We start from the raw sequence: 26,199 nt of genomic DNA, 5'->3' as shown, positions 1-26,199 counted from the left end.
AGTTCAGTACCATTATGGTTCCTTTAATTAGTTCCCAGGGAGAGGAGTCAGCTGTATTCTGGACTGGGAAAGTAGACAAAGACCGAAACCAGGAAGTATGAGATGGTAGAGGGGTTCTGGTAGATCTAGGCATGGGAGGTTTAGGAGGCTTAATTCCTGGCTTGAGGGAATTGGGCCCTATTGCTGTGGGATTTTCTTCCATTTTAAGCTGGATGGTGAACCAGAGAACAAAGTCATAACCAGGGCCATAAATATAAAATCGCATTCCCCCTAGTGTTTCCCATAGGCCATGTTGTTCTGAGGTAGCCCCTTCCTTTGGAAGTGAAAGTTATTTGAGGGGGTAACATAGACTATTCTTTCCACAGCGAGTTTTTGACACCACTTGGCTAGCGGCACATTTCTTGGGATCAATACAGGTGTCATTTGGTCCTACCTGAATCATACTGTCTGGAGAGTTTGGGTTCCACCATGCACTACCGTTTGTTCACATCCCCAAGATCTACAATAAAAGTCAATGGGTCCTCCACAGGTTTGGGCCTGTTTGCAACTTCGGAAATCAGCTGGGCACACATAGAAATCAAGACTGGCTAGTTTACACCTGAGCTTGGGGAGATGACATCCATAATTCATGGGGTAAGGTGGTCTATGTTGCTCTGGTTTGGGTTTGAGTGGGATATGTGTGGGGTCCTCTATGTCAGGGAGATCCCAGTCAGAGAGGCCTATGGCAAGCTGACAAATGTCTCGGTGGAGAAATGGCCACCTAGTCCATAAGGCGGCTGTATGTGAAATAGACCACACTACTTGCCCAGTAGGATTTATAACTTGCCATTGTTGCTGAACAGGCTAATGGGGATTAGGAATGCTGGTGGCCAGGGGAAGAATCCATAGCCCTATCCACACAACAGACACGCAACTTGAGAGGGTTACCAGTCAGTTTCAGTTTCCAGCCGGAATCTGTACAGGGCACAGGCTTGAGATGTGAGGCATGTATCCAGGAAGTGATCCCATCCAATTTCACCACTGTAGGTATTATAAGAAGCACCTGGTATGGTCCTTTCCAGCGGGGTTCCAGGGATGACACCTGATGCCGTCTCACGTAGACTAAGTCTCCCACTTGATAACGATGTGGGGTTTCCTTGTCTCCAGGCTGATAAGCAGTGGCCAACTATTTCCACAGGTATCGCTGGGTGCTGGGTTTGTTCAAGGGCTTTAAGTCTGTCAACAAAGGTGTGTGAAAGGAATCATTAAGTCTCAGAGTTGGGGTTAGGTCCCTTACTGGAGGAGGGGCACCATAGAGAATTTTATAATTGGTGAGGTTACACAAAGAGGCATAGAGGTTATTTCTTGCAGGAAACAGTGCATAAGGTAGGAGCATAGTCCAATATTTTATGCTGGTCTCCAGGCTTAATTTCATTAAGGTCTCTTTGATGGTTCTATTCATCGTTTCTACCTGTCCTGAGCTCTGGGGTCTATAAGCACAATGTAAATCCCAATTAATCCCCAGGGTCCTGGCGAATCCCTGACTTACTTGGGGTACAAATGCCGGTCCATTGTCAGACCCTATTACCTTAGGCAGGCTGAACCTTGGAAAAATGTCTTCTAGGATCTTTTTGACCACCATCTGATCCGTTTTTTCTTCATGGGGAAGGCTTCGACCCATCCTGAAAAAGTATCTACAGAGACTAGGAGATATTTAAGTCCATAACTTGCTGGCTTAATTTTAGTAAAGTCCACTTCCCAGAATTGTCCTGGTCTGGTTCCTCATAAGTGCTTCCCTGCAGGAAGGTTGGATGGGTAAGTATTAACTAATTGACAGACTTGACAAGCTCTAGTCACCTGCTCAGCTATTTCTTTCCTCTGTGAGTCAGTCAATAATAAGTCCTTTCTTCTGTGGTGAGCCGTTTCTGCAGATTATGGTCGCCATTGCAAGATGGCGCTGGCTCCACTGTGGTCTGTAACAAACAACTCCTTGTTTGGGAGAGTTGGTGCATGGTTTCTCAGCACCCTGTGAGAAAGTTCCACGTGGCAGCTTCGCATTGGGGCTTGGGATGCTTTATTGAGGCTGGGAGGGGCATCTGACCAGAGAGGAATTAGAAGAAATATCAGGGGCCTGAATAAACTGCTGAAAGAAGATTCCTGAGTTGCATCTTCCTTGCGGGCAAGGGGTCGCGACAAGTGGTGCCGAAACGCGGGAACCAGAACTTTCAGCAGTCAGGGGTGGTGCACCAATTAGTCCCAGGTAAGTTGGGACCCGCAGGTAAAGCGGAGATCAGTCCCAGATTAATTGGGACCCGCGGTCAAAGCGGAGATCAGTCCTAGATAATTGGGACCCGCGGTTAAAGCGGAGATTAGTCCTAGGTAATTCGGACCCGCTATCAAGGCGGCAGCTCCTCTGTAAAGCCAGAGAGAGCATTAAATCTTATTGCAGCTGCACTGTGTACTTTCGCTCTTACTTTCACTTTTGTTTTTTGTGTGTCTTTTGTTGTGTCATGGGTGCCGTATCTTCAAGTCCGCTTCTCCTGGCCCTAGATAACCTGTTACGTTCCAAGGGCCTAGAAGTGAAACGTAGTACTTTACAGAGATTTTTACAGAAGACAGATATTGCTGCATCGTGGTTTCCGTTCTCGGGCAGCTTTACTCTACCTAGCTGGGATAAGTTAGGCACAGATCTTGACTTTGCTTCTGAGCAGGGCATATTAGAGGGTGGGGTGATACCCCTTTGGAAGATGATCCGTAGTTGCCTCGCAGATGGCAGATGTCAGGAAGCACTTACTAAAGGACAAGAAGTTTTAGAGCAATTACATGAAGAAAGATCAGAAATGGCAGGCAGTGAGGTATTTCAGGAGGGTGGGAGTGTGCAGAGCGAGAAACAGGGGAGGAAACAATTATCTCCGGCAGGCAGTGACGTATTTCAGGAGGATGGCAGTGTGCGGAGCGAGAAACAGGGGAGGAGGCGATTGTCTCTGGCACGGAGTGAAATATTTCAGGAGGAAGGGAATGTGCAGAGCGAGAAACGGGGGAGGAAACGCTTGTATCCAGATCTCAGTACACTGCGCACACTCCCATGCAAAAGTGGGTCAGAAGAGGAGGAGGAGCTCGGGAGACTGTCTCGGCAGCTAGGGAGTTTAACTATGGGAGAAGGGAACAAAAATAAACAGGAGCTCAGAAAGAAAAAAAAAATGATCCTCCGGACCCGCCGCCGTACGGTGGGGGTGTTTCGAGGAGAGCTTTCCATGCCCAAACACGGGGGCTGTTAACATTTTTACTGATGGTTCCAAGTCTGGAATGGGAGCTTATGTAATTAATGACTCTCCCCCTATCCAGCATCAATTTGCTCCTGGAAATCCACAATGGGTACAACTACAAATTGTTATTGAAGTTTTTAAACAGTGTTCTTTTCCTTTTAATCTTATTTCGGACTCCAGCTATGTGGTACAAGCACTAAAAGTCCTGGAGGCCATGGGAACTATTAGTGATGCCCACAATGTGTCTGTTTACTTTACTCAGCTTCAACAGCTTATCTCTAACCGCACTGCTTCTTTTTATCCAATGCACATCAGGGCTCACACCTCTCTTCCTGGTCCGTTATCCCAAGGTAATGCCTGTGCGGACTTAGCCACTAGAGGTCAATTGATATGCTTGGCTTCCTCCTTAGAGAGGGCTAAGTTGTTTCACCAAAACTTCCATGTTAATGCATTAACGCTGCGCAGGCGTTTTTCCATTTCAAGAGCGGATGCTCGGCAGATAGTATTGCAATGTCCCCATTGTGTCACATTTCTTCATCCACCTAATTATGGAGTAAACCCACGGGGATTAAAGCCATTGGTTGTTTGGCAAATGGATGTGACACATATACCTGACTTTGGTAACCTTAAGTATGTCCATGTTTCCGTTGATACGTGCTCTGGAATTATCCATGCTTCTGCTTTATCGGGAGAAAAGGCACGTAATGTCATTACTCACTGTTTAGAGGCATGGGCAGCATGGGGTGCACCTGCATCCCTTAAGACTGATAATGGACCTGCTTATACTGGCAGACAATTTACAGCTTTTTGTTCTACTATGGAAGTGCAACTTACTCATGGTTTGCCTTATAATCCTCAAGGACAAGGCATTGTTGAGCGTGCTCATCGCACCTTAAAGGAAACTTTACAAAAACAAAAAGGGGGAATAGAAGCTGAACACACTCCTAAAGAACGCCTGTCCTTAGCTCTCTTTACCATTAATTTTTTGAATTTGGATATTCATGGTCGCTCTGCGACCGATAGACATGTGTCCCCTCAGCCCTCTGTGATTGGCTATGTTAAGTGGAAGGATGTTCTTACGGGCCAATGGAACGGCCCTGACCCCGTGCTGACATGGGCACGAGGATCTGTATGTGTTTTTCCCCAGGATCGTACGGAACCATTGTGGGTACCTGAACGCTTGACAAGAAGAGTCTCGACATCAACTGACCAGCAACAAGAGATACCACAACAATCCTGTGATGAGGATCTTCATTCTGCTAAGTGCTCTGGCTCTGGTGCTGGTGCCGATGGCACAGGCGACACCAATGCGGTGGTGGGCAGTGGCACAGGGCATGGCCAATGCCGATGCCGGTTCATGGTAATTCTAGTGTCCTCCCCACTCTTTTTTCAACCTCATGTGAGATGTCTGCTCCCTGTGCCTCTCCTAGAGGGGACATGGAGAGAATTTTTAATCAATCTCAAGTTAATCTCACAGGAGTTTTTTGTTTCAGCCTTAGAAACGCTAATTGCATTAGCCTTAAGACCAAAAATTTGACTAACTGGGAGGAGCCATTGCAGTCCAATCAGGTCTCAGGAAGCATTATCAGTGCTGTATTGAGCAAGGTAGCTTCGGGGAAGCAATCAGGCTCAGGGACCCCCGCAAACAGCAGCTCTGCTCTTAACATAACTACCTTGGCTATTATCTCCGAGGTACTAATCCCAGTGCCTCCTTCTTCTAGTAATATTTATAATGCCACTCATTTCAAGGCCTCTCCTTACTGTTCCCCTAATCTTGATTTCCCCCCAACATTTACGCCTTGTCAGGATCATTCTTGGGAGAAACATCAAGTTACTAAAGGTTTCTCCCTTTCCCCCTCTCTTAATAGGTATGTTTATAACTTTAACAATAGTGCCAGCTCCTTTACAGGAGTAGGTTGGTCCTGGTTTCAATGGCTGATTTCCAATAAAAAGGGGGCTTCAGCCGATATTTCTGCACTGGCTCAGTTGGTAGTAGCCAAAAGTTGGCTGGCTAATATTTCTGGTACTGTTAGGGAAAGTGAACAAGGTAATAGACTTACATCTGTTTCATTCAACTCTCTGTTGTATAATGCCACATTGCCTCCTGCAATGGTCTGTGTCCAATCCCCCTTCTTATTCCTTTTGGCTAAGGCCACCTCATCGGGGATGCTGGATTGTTCTCATACTACCTGTCTCTTATCTGAGTGTTGGAATGGTTCCTGGACTGTAGCAGTGGTTATAAAAATTCCAACTTTTGTCCCAATCCTGGTCACTGCAGATCCTGATAAAATTCCCTATTGTTGAGCTACTTAGAGTCCGCAGAGATTTTGGGATCACAGCGGCTATAGTGACAGCCGTGGCGATATCTGCTGCTGCAGCGGTTATGGCCGGAGTGGCTATGGCCAATCAAGTACAAATTGCTGCCACTATTAATCAAGTTGTCCAACAAACTTCCACCATACTTGAATCCCAAAATACAATTAATCAACATATTTTGTCAGGGATTTTAGCTGCCAACCAAAGAATAGATTTACTCCAAGCTCAGGTAGAAGAATTGGCTGACTTAGTGCTTTTGGGTTGTGTTGACCAACGTGCACATTTATGCATAACCTCTATCAGATTTAATGATTCCAGGAATGCTTCCCGCATCATTGGCGAATATTTGGCTGGAAATTGGTCCATGGAAGCTGAAGACATGATCCAGTCTCAACTAACCCAGATAGCTGTCTTGAATAACACCCGTGTTGATCCCGTGACTTTGGGTCAATTCACCGATTGGATATCTTCTGCTTTTTTCCTTTTTTAAAGAGTGGGTGGGGGTAGGCATTTTTGGTGCAATGTGTTGCTTCGGTATGTTTCTCTGTTTGTGGTTTCTCTGTCGCCTCAAGGCCCGCAATGCTCACGATAAGGCTATGATCATCCAAGCTCTTGCAGCTTTAGAAAATGGCAATTCACCTCAAGTCTGGCTTGCGCATCTTAAACAGTAAATCTTTGACATGGTCGTTGCACCCCAAGTTATTATAACATTGCACTGGGATCGGCATGTCTTTCCTCGTTATTCTCTTAGTGTTGGAAAGCCCTTGCACTCTGCCGGTCTTGCTGCCATTGCACGCCGGTGAGTTTCCACACTAATGCTTCTCTATCGCCTTAAAGTCCGTGCCTTTCTTTCAGGGTGCTGTCAACTCGTTTGTCGTTGTGTACAGCCACAGTTCAGCCTCAGCTGTCCCCCTTCGTCCACCTTCGTCACGATACAGGATGCGAGGCAAGGCACTGCACTTGAGTGATCCTTGAAGTGGACCTCAAGGAGAGCATGTCCTATTGCATGCGGGTTTGATGTCCACGCCCCGCCCCACGAAAAAAGGCGTCGGCTGATATGGCTTCAGATCTGGGGAAGGGCCCTCCTTAGGACTGAGCCATACTATGCAGCCACTTCTGCACAGTGGGATAGGACCTCTACTCTCGCCTGTATTGTTTTCAGAAAACAGAAGGGGGGAACTGTGGTGAGCCGTTTCTGCAGATTATGGTCGCCATTGCAAGATGGCGCTGGCTCCACTGTGGTCTGTAACAAACAACTCCTTGTTTGGGAGAGTTGGTGCATGGTTTCTCAGCACCCTGTGAGAAAGTTCCATGTGGCAGCTTCGCATTGGGGCTTGGGATGCTTTATTGAGGCTGGGAGGGGCATCTGACCAGAGAGGAATTAGAAGAAATATCAGGGGCCTGAATAAACTGCTGAAAGAAGATTCCTGAGTTGCGTCTTCCTTGCGGGCAAGGGGTCGTGACAAGCTATTTCTTTCCTCTGTGAGTCAGTCAATAATAAGTCCTTTCTTCGGTCCTTTAAGAGTGCCTACAACTTCTTTGAGTCTAAGTGGGTGAGCTAGTGTAAGTCTTTGACATAAAGCTGGGCTTTTTGAAATTGTAAACATGGCTCTGTAGTGCCCCAGAGTTCTGTATCTGTCTCCTCAGATGATAAGTTGCCTGAAGGTTCCGGAGCTGCCAAGTCTCCTGATTGTTGTTCCCCCCCCGGTGTGGAAAAAGTTAACAGAGTCACTTCGTTTAGGGCCGCCAATTAAGCTTCCTCATCTGCCCTTCTGTTTCCAACCACCACGGGGTCGTTTCCCTTCTGGTGCCCTGGACAGTGCCCTATAGCTTGTTCTTTAGGGCCCTGCACTGCTGAGAGAAGGTGGAGGATCTCATCTTTATTCTTTATTTCGTTCCTGGAAGAGGTTAATATTCTCTTTGCTGCTAAATAGCCCTGTGCACATGAGCAGTGGCAAATGCATAGCGGCTGTCAGTGTATATGGTGGCCCTTTTGCTTGTTGCTAGTTCCAATGCTTTCGTAAGAGCAATCAGTTCTGCTTTTTGAACTGATGTCCCTTCTGGAAGACCAGAGGACCAGATGACATTAGTTTTGCTAAGTACTGCTCGTGCAGCCCGCCACTTACTGTCTTGGAGGAAGCTGCTGCCGTCCGTAAACCATACGACTTCAGGGCGAGGCAGTGGCTGATCCTTCAAGTCTTGTCGTATACTGGTTTTCTCTGCCAGTATGTTTTGACACTCATGAGCGACGGGTCCTGATGATTCTTCTGGAAGCAGTGTAGCCAGGTTGAGTGGAGCAGGGGGTCCCAGCATTATTTTGTCTTTGTCAAGCAAGAGGATCTGGTAGTGTTAATGCTGGAGTTTGATAGCCACCTCTCTGGAGGCTGGCAGATGATGCTCTCCAGGGCATGGGGGACTATAATGGTGAGCTTCTGTCCCAACGTTCATTCATGAGCATCTTTTATTAGAAGGGCTGCCACTGCTATAGCTCTTAAGCAAAGGGGCCACACGCTAGCCACTGGGTCCAGTTGTTTTTATAAGAATGCTACTGGCCATTTCCAAGGTCCCAAAGTCTGAGTGAGCATTTTCTGTGCTATCCCTTTCTTTTCTTCTATATAGAGATTGAAGGGTTTATCTACATCTGGTAGTGCTAAGACTGAAGCAGAGAGTAGCGCCTTTTTTGACATTATCAATAGCTTGTTTGTGCTCAGGGGTACATTGGAAGTGGGCATCCCCCTTTATCAGCGTGTATAAAGGTGCAGCCAGAGATGCGAACACTGGAATCCATAACCTGCAAGAGCTGGCAGTCCCAAAAAACTCTCTGAGTTGTCTCTTATTAGAAGGGGGAGGTATCTGCACAACGGTTTGTTTTCTGGCCTCAGTGAGCCATCGTTTGCCACCCCTAAGAGAATAACCCAGGAAGATTACTTCTTGCTGACAAAAGTGGGCCTTTTGGCAGAAGCCCTATATCCAAGCCGAGCAAGCTTGTATAATAGTGCTTGGGTTCCAGACTCAGAGTTCTCCTTGGTGTCGGGTGCCAGTAGCAGATCATCCACATATTGGAGTAGGGTGACTTCAGGGTGGGCAGTTCTGAAGTCGTTGATGTCCCTGTGGAGGGCTTCATCAAAGAGAGTGAGGGAGATTTTGAACCCCTGTGGGAATCTAGTCCCGGTTAATTGGCCAGATGTTCCAGTTTTTGGGTTTATCCACTTGAAAGCAAACAGCAACTGACTCTCCTTATGTAGGGGCAAGCAGAAGTAAGCATCTTTTAAGTCCAGCACAGTGTTCCATTCCCGCTACGGATTCAGAGTGCTAAGCAAATTATATGGATTGGGTACTGTGGGGTGAATGTCCTGCACTCTGTTGTTGATCTCTCTTAGGTCTTGAACAGGATGGTAGTCCCCAGTTCCTGGCTTTCTAACTGGTAGCAGCAGGGTATTCCAGGCTGATTGACAGAGCCTTAAGACCCCAAGAGTTAGGTATTTCTGAATATGGGGCCTTATCCCATCCTTAGCTTCTTTGCTTAGAGGATATTGTTTAACCCTGATTGGAGAGGCAGAGGCTTTTAATTATACTACTATTGGAGGTTGTTTAAGGGCTAGACCTAACCCAGCAGTTTCTGCCCAGGCATTAGGATAATCATTTATCCATTTCTGTGCGAGTTTGCTTTGTTGATCAGTCCTAGGGGATGTGAAGAGTGATGTTCACCTTCTACGGACATAGTCAAAGCCGTGACAATGGGAGCTTTTACTGAAGGCTTTAGAAACTCCACTTGGGGACCATCAGGGATAAAGGTTATTCTAGCCCAGAGTTTGGTAAGCAGATCCCTGCTCATCAATGGGGCTGGGAATTCTGGGATTACTAGGAAAGAGTGTGGACTTTTCCATTTACTAGGTTCATAATCCTCTTATTTGTCCAAGCCCGATATCTAATGCCATTAGCCCCTTGAACTAGGGACCATTTATTTGATAGGGGGCCCAGTGGGGTCTTAAGGGCTGAGTATACTGCTCCTGCATCCATTTCAAAGTTCACTGGAATCCCCTCCACTTCAAATGTTACCCTGAGATCGGGGAGGGGATCCAAGCCCCGACTTTCTTAGTCCTCTTCTAGAGTCAGCATGGAGGGCTCGTGTGGCTGCTCCTTTTTGGGCCACTCTTTGGCTCAGTGTCATTTTTCTTTTCAGTAGGCACATTGATCTGATGCAGCCTTTGGCGTGGGACCAGGTATCCCTTTCTGTCTCCCTGCATTTAACCTTCTGGAGTATTTGTTGCTGTGAACAAAACCTTAGCCAATGCTTTAGTCTGCCTTTTGCTCCTTTCATCCTTCTTTTGTTCCCTTTCCTTCTCTCTCCTCTGTTCCTTCTCCTCCTCAATTTCTCTCTTATAATATACTTTCTCAGCTTCTCTGACTAAATCTCTTAACATCATTTCTTGTAATCCATCTAGACATTGTAACTTTCTCTTAATATCTAGGGCAGCCTGCTCGATAAAGGCCATTGCAACAGATGCCTTTTGGTCGTCTGCCTGAGGATCAAAAGAAGTATATTTCCTTTATGCTTCCATAATTCTCTCCTGAAACATAGAGGGAGACTCATTAGGTCTTTGGATAATCTCTCTTACCTTGGCCAAATTAGTCGGCACTCTGGCGGTCGCTCGGAGACCCGCTATTAGAGCCCGGCGATAAGTGGACAGATGCTACCTACCTTCAAAGTTGTTGGGTTCCCAGTTGGGTCGGTTCATTGGCCCGTAGGGACAGAGAGGGAGCATCACAGGGGATTCTGAGTTTTCTATTATCCATCACCGCCGGGTTCCTTTAGGTGGCCCAGCTTCCTCCAGGGGAGGAGGGGCTGCTGCTGCTGCAGGAAAGTCTCCTGGAGGGCTTGAGTCTGGCCCAATTGCCTCTAGCAGCTGAGAGGCTGAGTCAGCGGCGGGAGGATCATCTGGAACGTGTTGGGGGTTGGGGAGCGAGGGTAGAGAATGAGGAGGGGGAAGAGTATCCAGTCTTGTGACTCAGGGAGAAAGGTTGGAAGAGCGGGAGTTGTTGAAGGTTTGAATAATATAATCTTGAGGGAAGAGGTATATGTCTGTTGATCTGGGTTGCCACGTGGACCCAGCTAAAAGACAATATCTCTGACTTTTCGGAGTAGAGGGAAATGGAAGGATCCTTCTGGTGGCCATCCGACTCCCAGGATGGGCCATTCTGAAGCACAGAGAGTCTGCCAGGTCTGGCGTTTTACTGAAAAAGAAAGATTCTGGGCCCTTGAGCGGACATCAGTCCAATGATTATGGATCAGGGACAGAGGCATGGAAGTGCTTTGTCCCATAATGGAAGTTACTCAAACAGGGACAGTGAAGACACAAACTCGACACACACAATGACAAACAGTAAACGTTTACCATGAGTCCAAGACAAAGATTAGAACTGAGTAACTGGCAAAACCTGATGGGTTAGACAATAAAGACAGACAGTAAACTCAGCCTGAGTTCAGGACAATGAACAAAACTGAGTAGCCGGCAAAATCTTTTGGGCTGGAAAACCGAATCCTGAAGCAAAATATAACCCAGTTGAGGAAACTACTATTCCTTGATTTCCCTAGTCCTCTGGAGTGTCCCCCAGGGACGTGACCTTTGGCTCTGTGACACTTCTGTCAGCCAGCATAGGAGAGACCTAATGCCCTCACCCACAGCAACTTTGCCACGCCCTAACCTGAAACCCAAAACAAGAAACAGGCGCCTTACTTACCCTAAGAGAAGTCAGTTGGGGTCTTTCGTCTGCTGCTGCCGAATATCTCACCTGGGGCCTCCAGATGAAAAGGTGGGGCGAAGGTCGGAGAAAAACACCACCAAGAGACTTTCTCATGCAACAGAAAAGGGTTTATTGGGGGTCCAGCATGCTGGGGCTCAGAGCTCACATCAGAAAAGCAAACAACAAAGAGCCCCGAGAACAATTTGAGCAGAGTTTATATACATTCTTTAGAGAGGGCAGGGACTTTACATACATCATAGCCCCCTTTAGCAAATTATCATGTACCCTGGGAAAATCAAATAACAACTCCAAAACATGATTAGCACATTCATTGGCGGGAACAGGTCGGGCAGGGGGTGATTGGTCATCCCTGTGAAGGGGTACACATTTAAACTGATTGGTTGAAGCCCTGAGATGTATATGTGCTGAGCTGCACGGTTTCTGGGAAGGGGTTGTTAAGTAACAAGGTAGTCAGGGAAGATTTCAACACACATCTAATGGACACATCAAAGAATTGTCTTTACTGACTCAGGAATTTCAGGTTCTCAGTGCAGCTTGTAAACTTTACAAAACCTGGTTCTTTACGTTTCAATTTCAATTTCTTTTATTCTTTCTGACCTTTACAAAGGAAGGCCAGAGACTTCATCCACAATGACTGCTCTTTTTGCCATTTTGGTTTTGGATGCATGCATGGGATCTTTTTTAGATCCATTTGGTGCTGATATTCTAAGCCACAGCCTCACACAGGGTCAAGAGGCTGATTAAGACACATCCCTTTCCAAAGCAATTACTTCTCTGAGGTCAGTTACTGAACTTAGTCTCTGAGCAGAATCACACCAGAGTTCAAGCCCAGATAAACCCAGTCATCTCTTCCAACCGCCACACAGATGACCACAATTAAAACCAAAACACTCCCCCAAGGCCCTCATCTTTTTCCATATATACACTCATCATAACGTCTGGCTGGAGGTTTCCATGAATGGCGCAGTCCAAGAGAGTGTCCAAAATAAGCTCCCTTGCCCCTCATTTGCCTAACCTCAGGGTAGCCTGGACACCCTTCCAGTGAACCAGAATTGATCACATGGGTCTGCCGTTAATACGGCTCTGGTTCTCTAATTTGATGCCTACTGACTGTCAGGTATAGATTCCTTATGTGATTTGGAGTCATGAGAAAACCGAAGCACCTCTGCAGGGCTTGGAAGAACTCATTTGACACAAAAGATAACTATTCTCACTTGATGGACATCAGGAACATAACAGAGGAAGGCGAGAGACTTCATCCACAATGACTGATATTTTTGCGATTTTGGTTTTGGATGCACACATTGGATCTTTCTTTAGATCCATTAGGCACTGAGAATCTAAGCCATAGCCTCACAAAGGGCCAAGAGGCTGATTCAGACACATCCCTTTCCAAAGTAATTAAGCAAAAAGCCACAGGTGATGCCCATTCATTTCCATTTTAAAACTGTTTTCTTCAGGCTTCACAAAGGGTGGCCTGAGGCAAAGACCTTCCTGACATTCAGGACAACAGAACAATAGGTTAGCAAAGGCCCAAAGCATGGTTTCTCCACTGAGACTTTCCTGGTCACACTGATATCTGAGTTTTCTGAGATGCTCGCCATTCCCTTCAGCTAACCAGTACATGGCCATGTCACAGAGCTTGGAGGTGGTACATATCTTTGACACAAAAATATTAGCCTATTCTGGAGAGTGGCCAAAATTCAGGAAGAAAACAGGAAATTAAGAAGGTTGTAGGTGTTGCCTTTCTATAAGGCGAGCCACAGTCCATTCATAAATTGGGAAGAATGAATGCTGGGAAGCTTTCTACTAGACATGACACATCTAGGGATGCATGCTCTTTTCTAATGTCTACAACCACAGACACACTGGGATACACAGACCTAGAAACACTCACCTTGTCAAAGGACATTCTAGAAACAGTCCACTCCAAACCAAACAAACAGCCTTTCCTACCTATTCTCAGAATATGAGACAAAACCACAAACTCACAGCCACACTCAAAAAGTCACCTCCTCCCCCAAGTAAGTCTGTGACTATCCAAAGTGTCCTCTGACTGGTGGGCCATACTATGTTTCCCCAAAATGGCCTGTCCTGTCTCAGATCTGTTCTCCTTGTCCAACTCTGTGAAGTTGTCCGGAGCCTGTGCTGACCACTACCTGCTGTCTCAGGAAAGGCCCATTTTCAGAGGTCTACTTGAATTTGGCCATCCTCAAATACTTAGGTACCAAAAAAGACAGACTCTGTCCTTGTTAAATCCAAACAAGTGAGCCTACTGGGAATGGGACGGGTACTGGCTCTTTGTGCCTGGCTTCCTGGATCCCAAGTTCAGAGAGTTCCATCACCAGAGAAGTGAGGTAGGTCAATTCCTTCAAGAACGGAATGAGGTCACTGCCTTGGCAACCACTTTGTCCTAACAGTTGCTTTCAAGGGTCCCTTGAGATGGAGGCTGCCACTACTTCCTGTGACACTTTCAGAAGTTAGAAAGGTATATCAACCATAGGCACACAGGAGAAGCTCTCCACACAGGGTTGGTTTGGTCCATCTTCTTTATATCAAGAGGAGAGAGGCTGATTCAGATACATCCCTTCATCCTGACTAGGTTGTTTGCCTTGGAAGATGACTTTTGCTCTCTCAGGTCCTTCATAGCTGCCCAAATCTTCTCCAGGGATCATTTCTGCATCAACCTTTGAGTTTCTCAGCAGGTGGAAGATCCCGTACATTCCTGTATTGTAAGACCAACTCTGTCCCTGCTCTTCTGTAAAGTTAGATTGAGGGAACAGTGTATGGTTAGGGTTAATAACATATTCTATTTGGGTTAGGAATCATTCTGCAGGACAAATAATGGTATTGGGTACCTGCGATATTCACAAGAATATATAGGTGAAATATAAGTATGAAACCAAAATTCTAGGTACGATTTGAAGCCAGAAGGACATTGGGCCATTTAGTGGTATACTTAGCTTTGAATTATGTTCTGCACAGATGTCTCAGATAAATCAATATGCAATGGCATAGGACCTTGTACCTTGGATGATTGAATGCTCAAGAGAACATCCAGTCAAAAAGGAATAGTCGGTAGGAATAGGAAGATGGTCAGTAGGTTTAGAAAAAAGAGTGAGTATAGGATTTGGACAAAAGGTTCATTAGCAATAGGGTTTCGGGTAGAGAGTGAAAGTAAATATGAGCACATATAAAGAGTCAGTCACAATGATGAACTGGGGAAAAATATGTAGGAAAGCAGATATCAATAGAGACATTAGGAAATCAGACAAAGTATAATGTGAGTGATCGGATTAGGCATTTTCAATATGGTTGAGGTGGAATATATAATCTTAGGAAGAAAGAAATATGTAGTCACCAATAGGATTGACATTTGAGAGCATTAGGCAACCAGGACATGGTTGTTTTTAGTAATCCATGCTCACTTTTCATTTTGCTTTTGTGAAAGGTTAATAAAATAGGTATTTGTCACTTCCTGTTTTTCTTTATGCCTAACAAAAGACTGTTGAAATCTTGAGAACTGTTTGCTAATTTTGTTCCCAGAATGTGCTGTCCCCAACTGCCAAACGGCAGAATGTACTCCCTCACCCGGTTGCACAAAAACTGCACACTTGCTCTGACCCATCAATTAATTTCCCTCACTGCCCTCTCCAAAAAAATATATATAAGCTCTGTTTAAGTTGTTCTCAGGGCTCTCTGCTCTAGTCAAGTGAGCTCTGAGCCCCAGCATGCTGGAACCCCAATAAACACTTTGCTGTTGCTGAGTGAAAATGGTATACTGTTCTGTACTTAAAAGATGCTTTCTTTTGCTTGCCTCTGCATAAAGATAGTCAGTTGCTGTTTGCTTTCGATTGGGTAGACCCAGATAACGGAACGTCTGGTCAACTAACTTGGACTAGACTCCCACAGGTGTTCAAAACCTCCCCCAGTCTCTTTGATGAAGCCCTCCACAGAGATCTCAACAACTTCAGAATTATGCACCCCAAAGTCACCCTGCTTCAATATGTGGATGTCCTGCTACTGGCAGCTAACAACAAGGAAAACTGTGAGTCTGGGACCCAAGCACTATTATCCGAGCTTGCTCATCTCGGGTATAGAGCTTCTGCCAAAAAAGGCCAAATTTGCCAGCAAGAAGTAATCTTCCTGGGTTATTCCCTTAGGGGCGGAAATGATGGCTCACTGAGCCCTGAAAACAAACCGTTGTGCAGATAACACCCCCATCTAAAAGGAGACAACACATAGAGTTTCTTGGGACTGCTGCCTTTTCAGGTTATGGATACCTGGGTTTGTGTTCTTAGCTGCTCCTTTATACCCGTTGTTAAATAAGGATGCCCAATTCCAATGGACCCTTGAGCACCAGCAAGCTTTTGATAACATTTAAGAACACTGACACTGAACTCCTCAAATTCACTGAGCCCAGCCTGCAATTTCAGAAAGCCCTACACTACGTTAAAAATGTACATCAACTTACTCACCTTGGTTCAAAGAAACTGCAGGCATTCCTGAAGAATCAGGAACAGAGATTTCGACTAACTTACTCACAGTGAAAAAAAATAACTGAACGGGTAACAAAAGCCTGTCGGTTCTGTCAATTGGTTAATCCTTACCCTTCCAAGCTTCCTGCAGGAAAGCACCTACGATGAACCAGACCAGGACAATTCTGGGAAGTGGACTTTACTGAAATTAAGCCAGCAAGGTATAGACTTAAATATCTCCTAGTCTTTGTAGATAAATTTTCAGGATTGATTGAATCCGTTCTCACAAAAAAAACCAAAAAACAAAAAACAAAAAATGGCTCAAACGGTGGTCATGAAGATCCTGAAAGATATTAAGATATTTTTTCAAGACAAGGCCTGCTTAAGGTAATAGGGTCTGATAATTGAACGGTGTTCATGGCCCGGGTAAGTCAGGGCTTAGCCAGGACCCAGGGGATTAATTGGAAGTTACATTGTGCTTCTAGACCCCAGAGCTCAGGACAGGAAAAAAAATAAATTGAACCATTAAAGAGACCTTAACGAAATTCAGCTTAGAGACAGGCATAAAATATTAGACTATGTTCCTGCCTTATGCACTGTTTCATGCAAGAAATACTCCCTGTGTTTCTTTGTGTAAACTCACCCCCTATGAATTTCTCTATGGTGCCCCTCCTCCAGTAAGGGACCTAACCCCAACTCTAAGACCTAACGATGCCTTCCACACCCCCTTGCTTGACAGACTTAAATCTCTTGAAAGAACTCAATGATACCTGTGAAAACAGCTGACAACTGCCTTCCAACCTCGGGACAAGGGGACTCCACATTGATATCAAGTAAGGGACTTCATCTACATAAGACAACATCAGGTGTCATCCCTGGAACCCTGCTTGAAAGGACCATACCAGGTGGTACTTATAACACCTACAGCGGTAAAAGTAGACGGAAACACTTCCTGGATCCATGCCTCTCATCTCAAGCCTGCGCCCTGTCCAGACTCTGGCTGGAAACTGGGAAAGACTGGTAACCATTTCAAATTGCATATTCGCTATGTGGATAAGGCTATAGACTCTCCCCTTGGCCACCAGTAGACCTAACGCTCATCAGCCCGTTCAGCAGCGATGGCTTATCACAAATCTTACTAGACAAGAAGTATGCTTTAACTCGTATACAGCTCCCTTAGGGACCTGGTGGCTAGCTCTCCACCCAGACATTTGTCAGCTGGCTATAAGTCTTTCCAATTAGGATATCGCTGATGAAGATCCCACTAAAATTCAATTAAATCACTTCCGTACCATAGATAATGGAAACAAACTTTAGGGATTTAGGGACACGTGAGCCAGATGCAGGTTGGCTAGACTAGATTAGTATGTTTGCCCAGCAGACTATCAAAGCCACAAACAGCCATGGCTGTGTGGGGGAATAGCCAACTTCTTCTGTAAGTCATGGGGATTTGAGCATACAGGGGCTGCTTGGTGGAACGCAAAATCCTCATCAAATTCAGTACACAGCATTGGCCATATAACCAATTAGACAACCAAAACTGATGGCCCCCAGAGGAGTCTCTAGATCCTCAAATTCTGTGTTACCTTTTTAACTTCTGCAAGTGCTCAAGAGGGTGAAAGGAAATTCCCCTATGTGGAGGCCTTTTACCTCCTTCGCTCACTTCCTGAACTATGCATCTCCAATAGATCCTCACCCTCAGGCTTCTGCTCCAGACTCTCTACTGTCAGTCCCACCTCAGCAACCTGATTTCTCTCCTCCAGTTACTAGATCAAAAACCCAAACCTCCGCCAGTTCTCAGACCATTGCCCCCTTGCTGAGGTATCAGGTACTGAGGTACCCCTCTAAACACTCACTCCTCTCTTCTCCTGTCAGTGCCTACACCAGGTCTCGCCAGGTCCTCTTACCAGCTAACCCAAAGCTCAAACCAGCTGAGAAGAGCCCTCAGACCCCTATCAAAGATGTAATAAAAATGGCCTTTAAAGTTGCTTTGTCATCACTGAAAACAGGTTACTAAGAATTTAAAATCCCTCACAGGCTTTCTGGGATACTCACTTCCGTTTTCCCCTCTGCTCTATCTGTTCTACTGCTCAAGATTTTGTTGCTAGGAAAATCCCAAACCCCTTTCCCATTATGCTTTTACATCTCTCCTTTCTCATTCTCAGATCTCCGGAGCTGCTCTCATTCCTCGCCTTCCCCGTCTTTCCCCTCTATACCAGGCCCACAGAAAAATCTTAACTGAACTTCTCCAGAAGTCTTCACCATGGATGACTTTAGAACTTTCAGCAAAAGAGTCCCTATAGAAGAGTTCAGTGTAGATAAACTTCCTCTTTTTCTGTTGCCCTGTTATACTTGGCCACTGCTTGGAAAAATCAGCACTTCTAAGCTAGACAACCCCTTAATAGTTTTTCACACAATATGTGAACAAGGCCTCTGGCCTTGAGCTGGGGCTTCACAGAGATGGCTACATTTCTAAAATAAAAAATACCAACTGGACTCCATGGTAACAGCTGAAGGAAAATAAAAGAAAAGAAAGAAAAAGCTCTCCCCCTCCCAGGTGTCTTTGAAAAGTTAACTTGCCCAGAACAGAGGAAATAACAGAAAAAAAAATCTTTTTGTGAAGTTCTGCAGACTGTGAACTTCTGAGCCACTTTTCTTTCATGTTGGGTACAAAATTATGAAACTACCTAAACTTGGGGTTCAGGGCGTTAATTGATTACAACAGAAGCAATGCACTCTGAATCTGGTTGCAACCAAATAGCACTGTTTCCCTGTTTTCGGTGCTATCTTAGGTGCCTTGCCTTGTCTGTCCCTACAACAGTATAATTCTATATACTTAAACATTGTTTATGTTTTCATGAAATGGTCAACAGATGTGATTAATTGTGTAATGGTGCAGATGTTTCCCAGAGTGCTCTATAATGACGCAGGTTCACTTGAAGTTCAAACAGGCGGGCATACAACACGGTTCCGCTGGGAACATATATCCCTAACTTTAGCCATCCTATTAGGAATAGGAGATGCTGCAGGGGTGGGCACAGAAACCCCTTCCCTAATCCATGGGACACAACAAATGACCCAATTAGAAGCAGCAATAGAACAAAACTTAAAGATAGTAGAAACCTCCATCACAGCTTTGCAGGAATATTTATCCTCTCTGTCTGAAGTTGTTTTACAGAACAGTCGAGGATTTTACCGCCCATTCATGAGAGAAGGGGGTCTTTGTGCTGCATTGAGGGAAGAATATTGTTTTTATGCCGACCATACTGGAGTTGTAAAAAAAATCTATGAGTAAATTAAAAAGACACCTTGAAGAGCATCACTGAGAGAGGCCCAAAAAGGGCGGTTTGATTCTGATCCATACATTCCCTCTGGTTAACTACGTTTTTATCAACCATGGCCGGTCCAATAATAATCCTCATATTACTGCAAAGTATAAAACCCTGTTTGCTCAAACGCGTAATTTTTTTTCTCCAAGCTCAAATTGGACAAGTTAAACTTATGGTAATAACCCTCTTGCAGACATAGAATGTGACACCAGCCTTGATCACTTTTATAATTAAAAGTAGCCAGAAGAAGAAGTGGGGAATGAAAGGTTAACAAAACAGGTACTTGTAACTTCCTATTTTTCTGTATGCTTAACAAAACACTGTTGAAATATTGAGAACTGTTTGCTAATTTTGTTCCCAGAATGTGCTGTCCCCAACTGCCAAATTGCAGAATGTATTCCCTCACCCGTTTCCATGCAAACCGCCCACTCGGCGTGACCCATCAATAAACTTCCGTCCCTGCCCTTTCCAAGGAAAGAATATAAGCTCTGCTTAAGCTGTTCTCAGGGCTCTCTGCTCTATTTCTATGAGCTCTGAGCCCCAGCATGCTGGACCTCCAATAAACCCTTTGCTGTTGCATGAGACAGTCTCTTCGTGGTCTACCTCTGATGCTCGCAAGAACATTACTTGAATGATTGAATATAGAAGAGAAAATCCAGTCAAAAAGGGATAGCCAGTAGGATTAAGAAGATAGTCGGTAGGTTTAGGAAGAAGACTGAGTATAGGATTTGGAACCAAAGTTCTTTAGCAATAGGGGTTCTGTTAGAGAGTGAATATAAATGTCAGCACATGTGAACAGTCACAATAATGAACTGAGGAAAATATGTAGGAAAGCAGATATCAATAAAGACATTACTAAATCAGGCAAAGTATAAAGTGAGTGATACAATTAGACATTTTCAACAGGGTGAGTTAGAATATATAATCTTAGGAAGAAACAAATATGTAGTCACCAATAGGATTGACATTTGAGAGCATAAGGCAACCTTGACATGGATGATTTTTGTAAACCATGCTCACTTTCTATTTAGGCTTTGGTACAATCATAAGTGTGACCTTTGCATTTGTGTCCAGAATTTTACTGTGATAAAATATATATGTAGATCTGGTGACAAGAGTATTTCTTCCACCATTTCTGGGAGCAATATTTTGAGGACAAATAAATGGGTATTGGGTGTACAAAGAGGTATACACTGTGTCCATGAATATAGAGATAATGCATGAATAGACCATACAGTGAATAAATAATATAACTGTTTCCACTTTAAATTATGGATTGAATTGATATTTGAAAATATATAAGAAATCTTATATTGATTTACAATCATTCATTCTAACCAGTTATACATCTAATATTAATATTATGGTTATGGTTTATCATGAAGATATGTTAGTTTTGCTTCAAAAGCGATTATGGAAATCCAAAATAATGTGTTTGGAAAGAGTCAGTCACAATGCTGGCAATATGTGAACAAGACCTCTGGCCTCGAATTGAGGCTTCACAGAGATGGCTACATTTCTAAGATAAAGAAGTTACCAACTGGACTCCATGGTAACAGCTGGCAGGGAGAAAAAAGAAAGAGAAGAAAAAAGCTCTCCCCCTCCCAGGTGTCCTTAAAATGTTAACTTGCCCAGAACAGAGAAAAAAAAAAAAAACAGAAAAAAAAAAAACTGCTTTCTGTGAACTTCTGCAGACTGTGAACTTCTGAGCCGCTCCCTTACATGTTGGGTACAAAATTCTGAAACAACATAAACTTGGGGTTCAGGGAAGTAACTGATTACAACAGAAGCAATGCCCTTTAAATCCGGTTGCAACCAAATAGGACTGTTTCCCTGTATTCGGTGCTATCTTAGGTGCATTGCCTTGCCTTGTCCATCCCTTTTCTCATTTAAAGACCAGTAAAGAAACATGGAGAAATACATGTGTTCTGAAGCAGAAAGTGATTGATAGTGAAACAAATGCCTATAAATTTCCTAACTTGAGGATGAAATTTATATCTTATGATGTGCATTAATTGAAGAAATAGTAATCTACCAGTGTTGAATAAAAATGAACGTCAAAATACACATCATGTCCGATTGGAATATACTTGCATTGATGTTAAACTGGGTCAGTTACTGTAGAAATATTAGGATTCTTATGCACCATTCACTGAAGTTACTTTTCAGTACTAGGAAACAAATATGTATTTCAGGTGAATGAATATTTCTAAGAATAATCTTGTGAAAAGTTGATTATAAATCCACATACATGAATATGAATGAATTTGATGAGTGTAAAATAAGACACATATTTCATTTTTTGAAAAATCTGGAGAGTGTATATATATATATATATATATATATATATATATATATATATACACACACACACACACACACACACACATTAAAAATAGCAATATATATGCCAATTGAAATTTATAATGAAATATATATCATCGACAGATAGAAAAATATTTATTTTACTGAACATGGATTTATGAATAATATTGTTCAAGTAGGAAGCTCACCCATAATTTAAATTTTCAGTTCCAACATCGTTTCAGAGGAGTGATCCCTTACAATTTGTATCTGCCAAGTCAGCCACCTCACAAGAATGTACGTGTGGTACCAGGTAGGATTCTATCTGTGCATATAAAAATACAGGTGGTGAATAGGCTACAGAGAAAGGGAGAAAGGAATTCATATTTGGTTAACTTTAAAAAAACATGGAGAACTATTTCAACAAAAAATTGACTAGATTTATAACTCCTACCCTATATATTGCAAAAGGTAACTCCAACTATACACCATGCCTCCTCTGAAATGGTTGTATTTTTATTCTGTTTGGGTTATTTTTCTCCATCATATTAGTATTAGTAGTCAGAATATAGTAGGGTAGGGGTTAGTGTCAGGGATTCAGTATTTTGAATGGAAAAATTGGAAAATGAATACAATGTGTATGTAAACATGTGCTACACAAAAATGTTTCCACTCTTATCCAGAACAATGCCTTGACAGTACCTTCGCTCCAACTAAAACATCATTAGAGGAGAAGAGTTAGAAAATCAGTGAAAACATATCTGGAATGGAATATGCTCAGGATTTTGAAACCTTGGAGGTGGTAGAGGAGTTTGCAAAAGTAAGGGACAGGGTGAACACTCCACAAACATGGAGCTCTGCTGGACTAAAGATTTCTTGAGAAACTGCCTCTGAATTTGGGCACTTGAAATATATCTTGTTGTCAGAAGCTTTAGCTTTCTTTGTAGTGAGACCATCAAACCTGGGTCTGCATCTATGTGACCTGGAGGACACGGTTTCTTATTTTCTAATGAAAATGAGGCAGCAGTGCTGAATTCTCACTTTGTAGGTAACCTGTGGACACTGGGGGCTAAGTGTCTCCCAGTGTGGGATGTGAAGCCAATTGGTCATCCTCCAATTTTCGTGGTGTTTGTTGCTGCTGCATTGGGAATTTGGTATTTGCTTCACGAAATACAAGGAGTTCAACTGTGTCACAGTGCTGGAGGGAGTTCTGTGACGAGTGGTGGGTCAGGGTCTGCAGGAGAATGCACCAACCAGGCTTCTATCCCGCATAGCTTGCCCCCTTGACCATAGCAACCTGATTCTGAACATTGCCCTGAAAGCTCTCCATATAACAAGATACCTTTACACAGAAGTATCTGCTGGGTGCACCATGTCATTAACAAGCCATTTGGAAGCCAAATGCAGATCCACATTGCCCCACCACATGTTTTATCACACACCTGCCCAGCACTGTTCTAGGCCCACTATTCAGCAGGCTCCAACATACTGGCATCTCTGTTCTACACAATTTTCATGAAACCCAGTGAAACCAGGTACTGTCTGGTATACTCAAGATCAGCATCAGGACATCCAAAGGTTCTCCAGTGCCACCTGGTGTTGGGAATTTCAAAAATTTCATGGTATCTGTTTAGCCATTTTTCAAGGATGATGTTGGAGGCACTGTGGGTTTCAATATATTCAGGACCTGTTAAATGGTGAGGAAGCTCATTTCAATGAAAGCTCTGGAGAACTCTCAAAGGCAAGGCTTCCCAAAGAGTGGCCAAAAGTTCACATGAAGCCAGGCCTATTGAGTTCTACAATGTGAGGTCCATGTGTTTTTTGACTCTCAACTATGGCTGCCAAGTCTTTCAGAATAAAATAATGTGATATCCTCACTGAGATTCCCAGTGATCTGTGGAAAGTCAATCTGGGCCTAGATCTCAGTTTCCAATGGTGACTCTCATGCGTGGTCTCCTAAACTCCCAAAACAATTGATGGCAATACTTCTCTGAGGTCAGTTCCAGAACTCAGTCTCTAAGGGGAATCATACCAGAGTTCAAGCCCAGGTGGACCCAATCATCTCTTCCAACTGCCACACAAATGACCACAATTAAAACCAAAACACTCCCACACGGCCCTCACCTTCTTCATAACCTTTGGCTGGAGTTTTCCATTAGGGGCACAGTCAAAGACAGTGTCCAAAATAAGCTCCCATGTCCCTCATTTGCCTAAAATCGCAGTGGCCTGGACACCCTTCATGTGAACCAGGAGTGATCAAATAGGTCTGCCATGAATACTTTTCCACTTCTACAATTTGAGGCTTTCTGACTATGGGGATTTGATCCTTTATGTGATTTGGAGTCATGAGAAAACCCAAGCACACATGGGCAAGCTTTTGCAGGGATTTGAAGAATTCATTTGACCCAAAGGATCCCTATTCTCACTTGATTGAAGTGAGAAACCTTACAGAGGAAGGCTAGAGACTTCATCCACAATAACTGCAATTTTTGCCCTTTGATTTTGGATGCACACATGGGATCTTTGTTTAGATCCATCAGGTGCTGATAATCTAAGCCACAGCCTCACACAGGGCCAGGAGGCTGATTCCGACACATCCCTTTCCAAAGCAATTAAGCAAAGAGCCACAGGTGATGCCCATTCATTTCCATTTGGAAACTGTTTCTTAGGGCTTCACAAAGGGGTGGCTGGAGGCAAAGACCTTCCTGACATTCAGGGCAAAAGAAAAATAGGTAAGCAAAAGGCCCAAAGCAGGGTTTCTCCACTGTGACTTTTCTGGTCTAACTGATATCTGAGTTTTCTGAGGTGCTCGCCAGTCCCTTCAGCTATCCAGTACATGGCCATATCACAGAGCTTGGAGGTGGTACATATCTTGGACTCAAAACCATGAGCCTATTCTGGAGTGTGGCCAGAATTCAGGAAGAAAATAGAAAATTAGGAAGATAGCAGGTGTTGCCCATCCATAAGGCAATCTTCTGCCTAACCATAAATTGGGCAGGATGAATACTGGGAAGCTTTCTACTAGACAGGACACATCCATTGATGCATTCTCTTTTCTAATGTCTACAACCACGGACACAGTGGGATACACAGACATAGAAACACTCGCCTTGTCACATGACTTACTAGAAACAGTCCATACCAAACCAAACAAACCACCTTTCCTATCTATTCTCAGAACATGAAACAAAACCAAAAACTCACACCCACAACCACAAAGGAACCTCCTTCCCCCAAGTAGGTCTGTGACTATCCGGAGGGTGGTCTGACTCGTGGGCCATAATATATTCCCCCAACATGGCCTGTCCTGTCTCAGATCTGGTCTCCTTAGCCAACGCTGTGAAGTTGTCAGGAGTCCACGATGAGCCACTACCTGCTTTCTCTGGAAAGGCCAGTTTTCAGAGCTTTCCTGGCATTTGGTCATCCTCACAACAGTAGGACCAAAAAATAATGTCTCTGTCCTTGTTCAATCAAAACAAGCGAGCCCAATGGGACTGGGACTGGGACTGACTCTGGGTTCCTGGCTTCCTGGATCAAAAGTTCACAGTGTTCCATCACTAAAAGTGTGAGGTGTGGTCATTTCTTTCAGGAACTGAATGAGGTCACTGCCTTGGCAAACACTTTGTCCTCACAGTTGCTTTCAATTGACCAATGAAACGGAGGCTGCCCCTACTTCCTTTGAAATTTTCACAAGTTAGAATGGTAGATCAACCATAGGCTCCCGGGAACAGCTCTCTACACAGGCCTGGTTTGGTCCATCTTCTCTACATTAAGAAGAGAGAGACTGATTCCGACATATCCTTTCATCCTGACGAGGATGTTTGCCATGGAAGATGACTTTTGCTCTCTCAGGTCTTTCATAGCTGCCTACATCTTCTCCAGGGATCATTTCTACATGGACCTTTGAGGTTCTCAGCAGGTGAAAGATCACCTACATTTCTGTATTGTAAGTCAAACTCTGTCCCTGTTCTTCTGTAAAATTAGATTGAGGGAACGGTGCATTCTTAGGGTTAATAACATGTTCCATTTGGGTTAGGAATCATTCTGTGGGGTGAATAATGGTATTGGAACATGCAATATTTATAAGAATATATTGGTGAAATATAAGTATGAAAACAGAAATCTAGGTAAGACTTGAAGCCCAGAAGGGCATTTTGCCCTTGATTGGGATACTTAGATTTGAATTACATTCTGCACAGTTGTCTCACATAATTCGATATCGAATGGCAAAAGACCTTGTACCTTGGATGATTGAATGTAGAAGAGAACACCCACTCAAACTGGGATAGTCAGTAGGTTTAGGAAGAAGAGTGAGTATAGGTTTTGGAACAAATTTCTTTAGTAATAGGTTTTCGGTTAGAGAGTGAACATAAATGTCAGCACATGAGAAGAGTCAGTCACATGATGAACAGGGGAAAATATGTAGGAAAACAGATATCAATAGACACATTAGGAAATAAGGCAAAGTATAATGTGAGTGATAGGATTAGACATTTCCAACAGGGTTGAGTTTGAATATATAATCTTAGGAAGAAACAAATATGTAGTCCCCAATAGGATTGATATTGAGCATTAGACAACCTGGACATGGATGTTTTTAGTAATACATGTTCAATTTCCATTTAGGCTATGGTACAAATATAAGTGTGACCCTTGCGTTTTGTGCCCAGAATATCACTGTGATAAAATATATATGTAGATCAGGTTACATGAGTAATTCTTCCACCATTTCTTGAAGCAATATTTTGAAGATGTATAAAT

Source organism: Callospermophilus lateralis, chromosome 15 (assembly GCF_048772815.1).
Source record: "Callospermophilus lateralis isolate mCalLat2 chromosome 15, mCalLat2.hap1, whole genome shotgun sequence".
Classification (NCBI taxonomy): Eukaryota; Metazoa; Chordata; class Mammalia; order Rodentia; family Sciuridae; genus Callospermophilus; species Callospermophilus lateralis.
Note: the sequence above shows the minus strand (reverse complement) of the source record.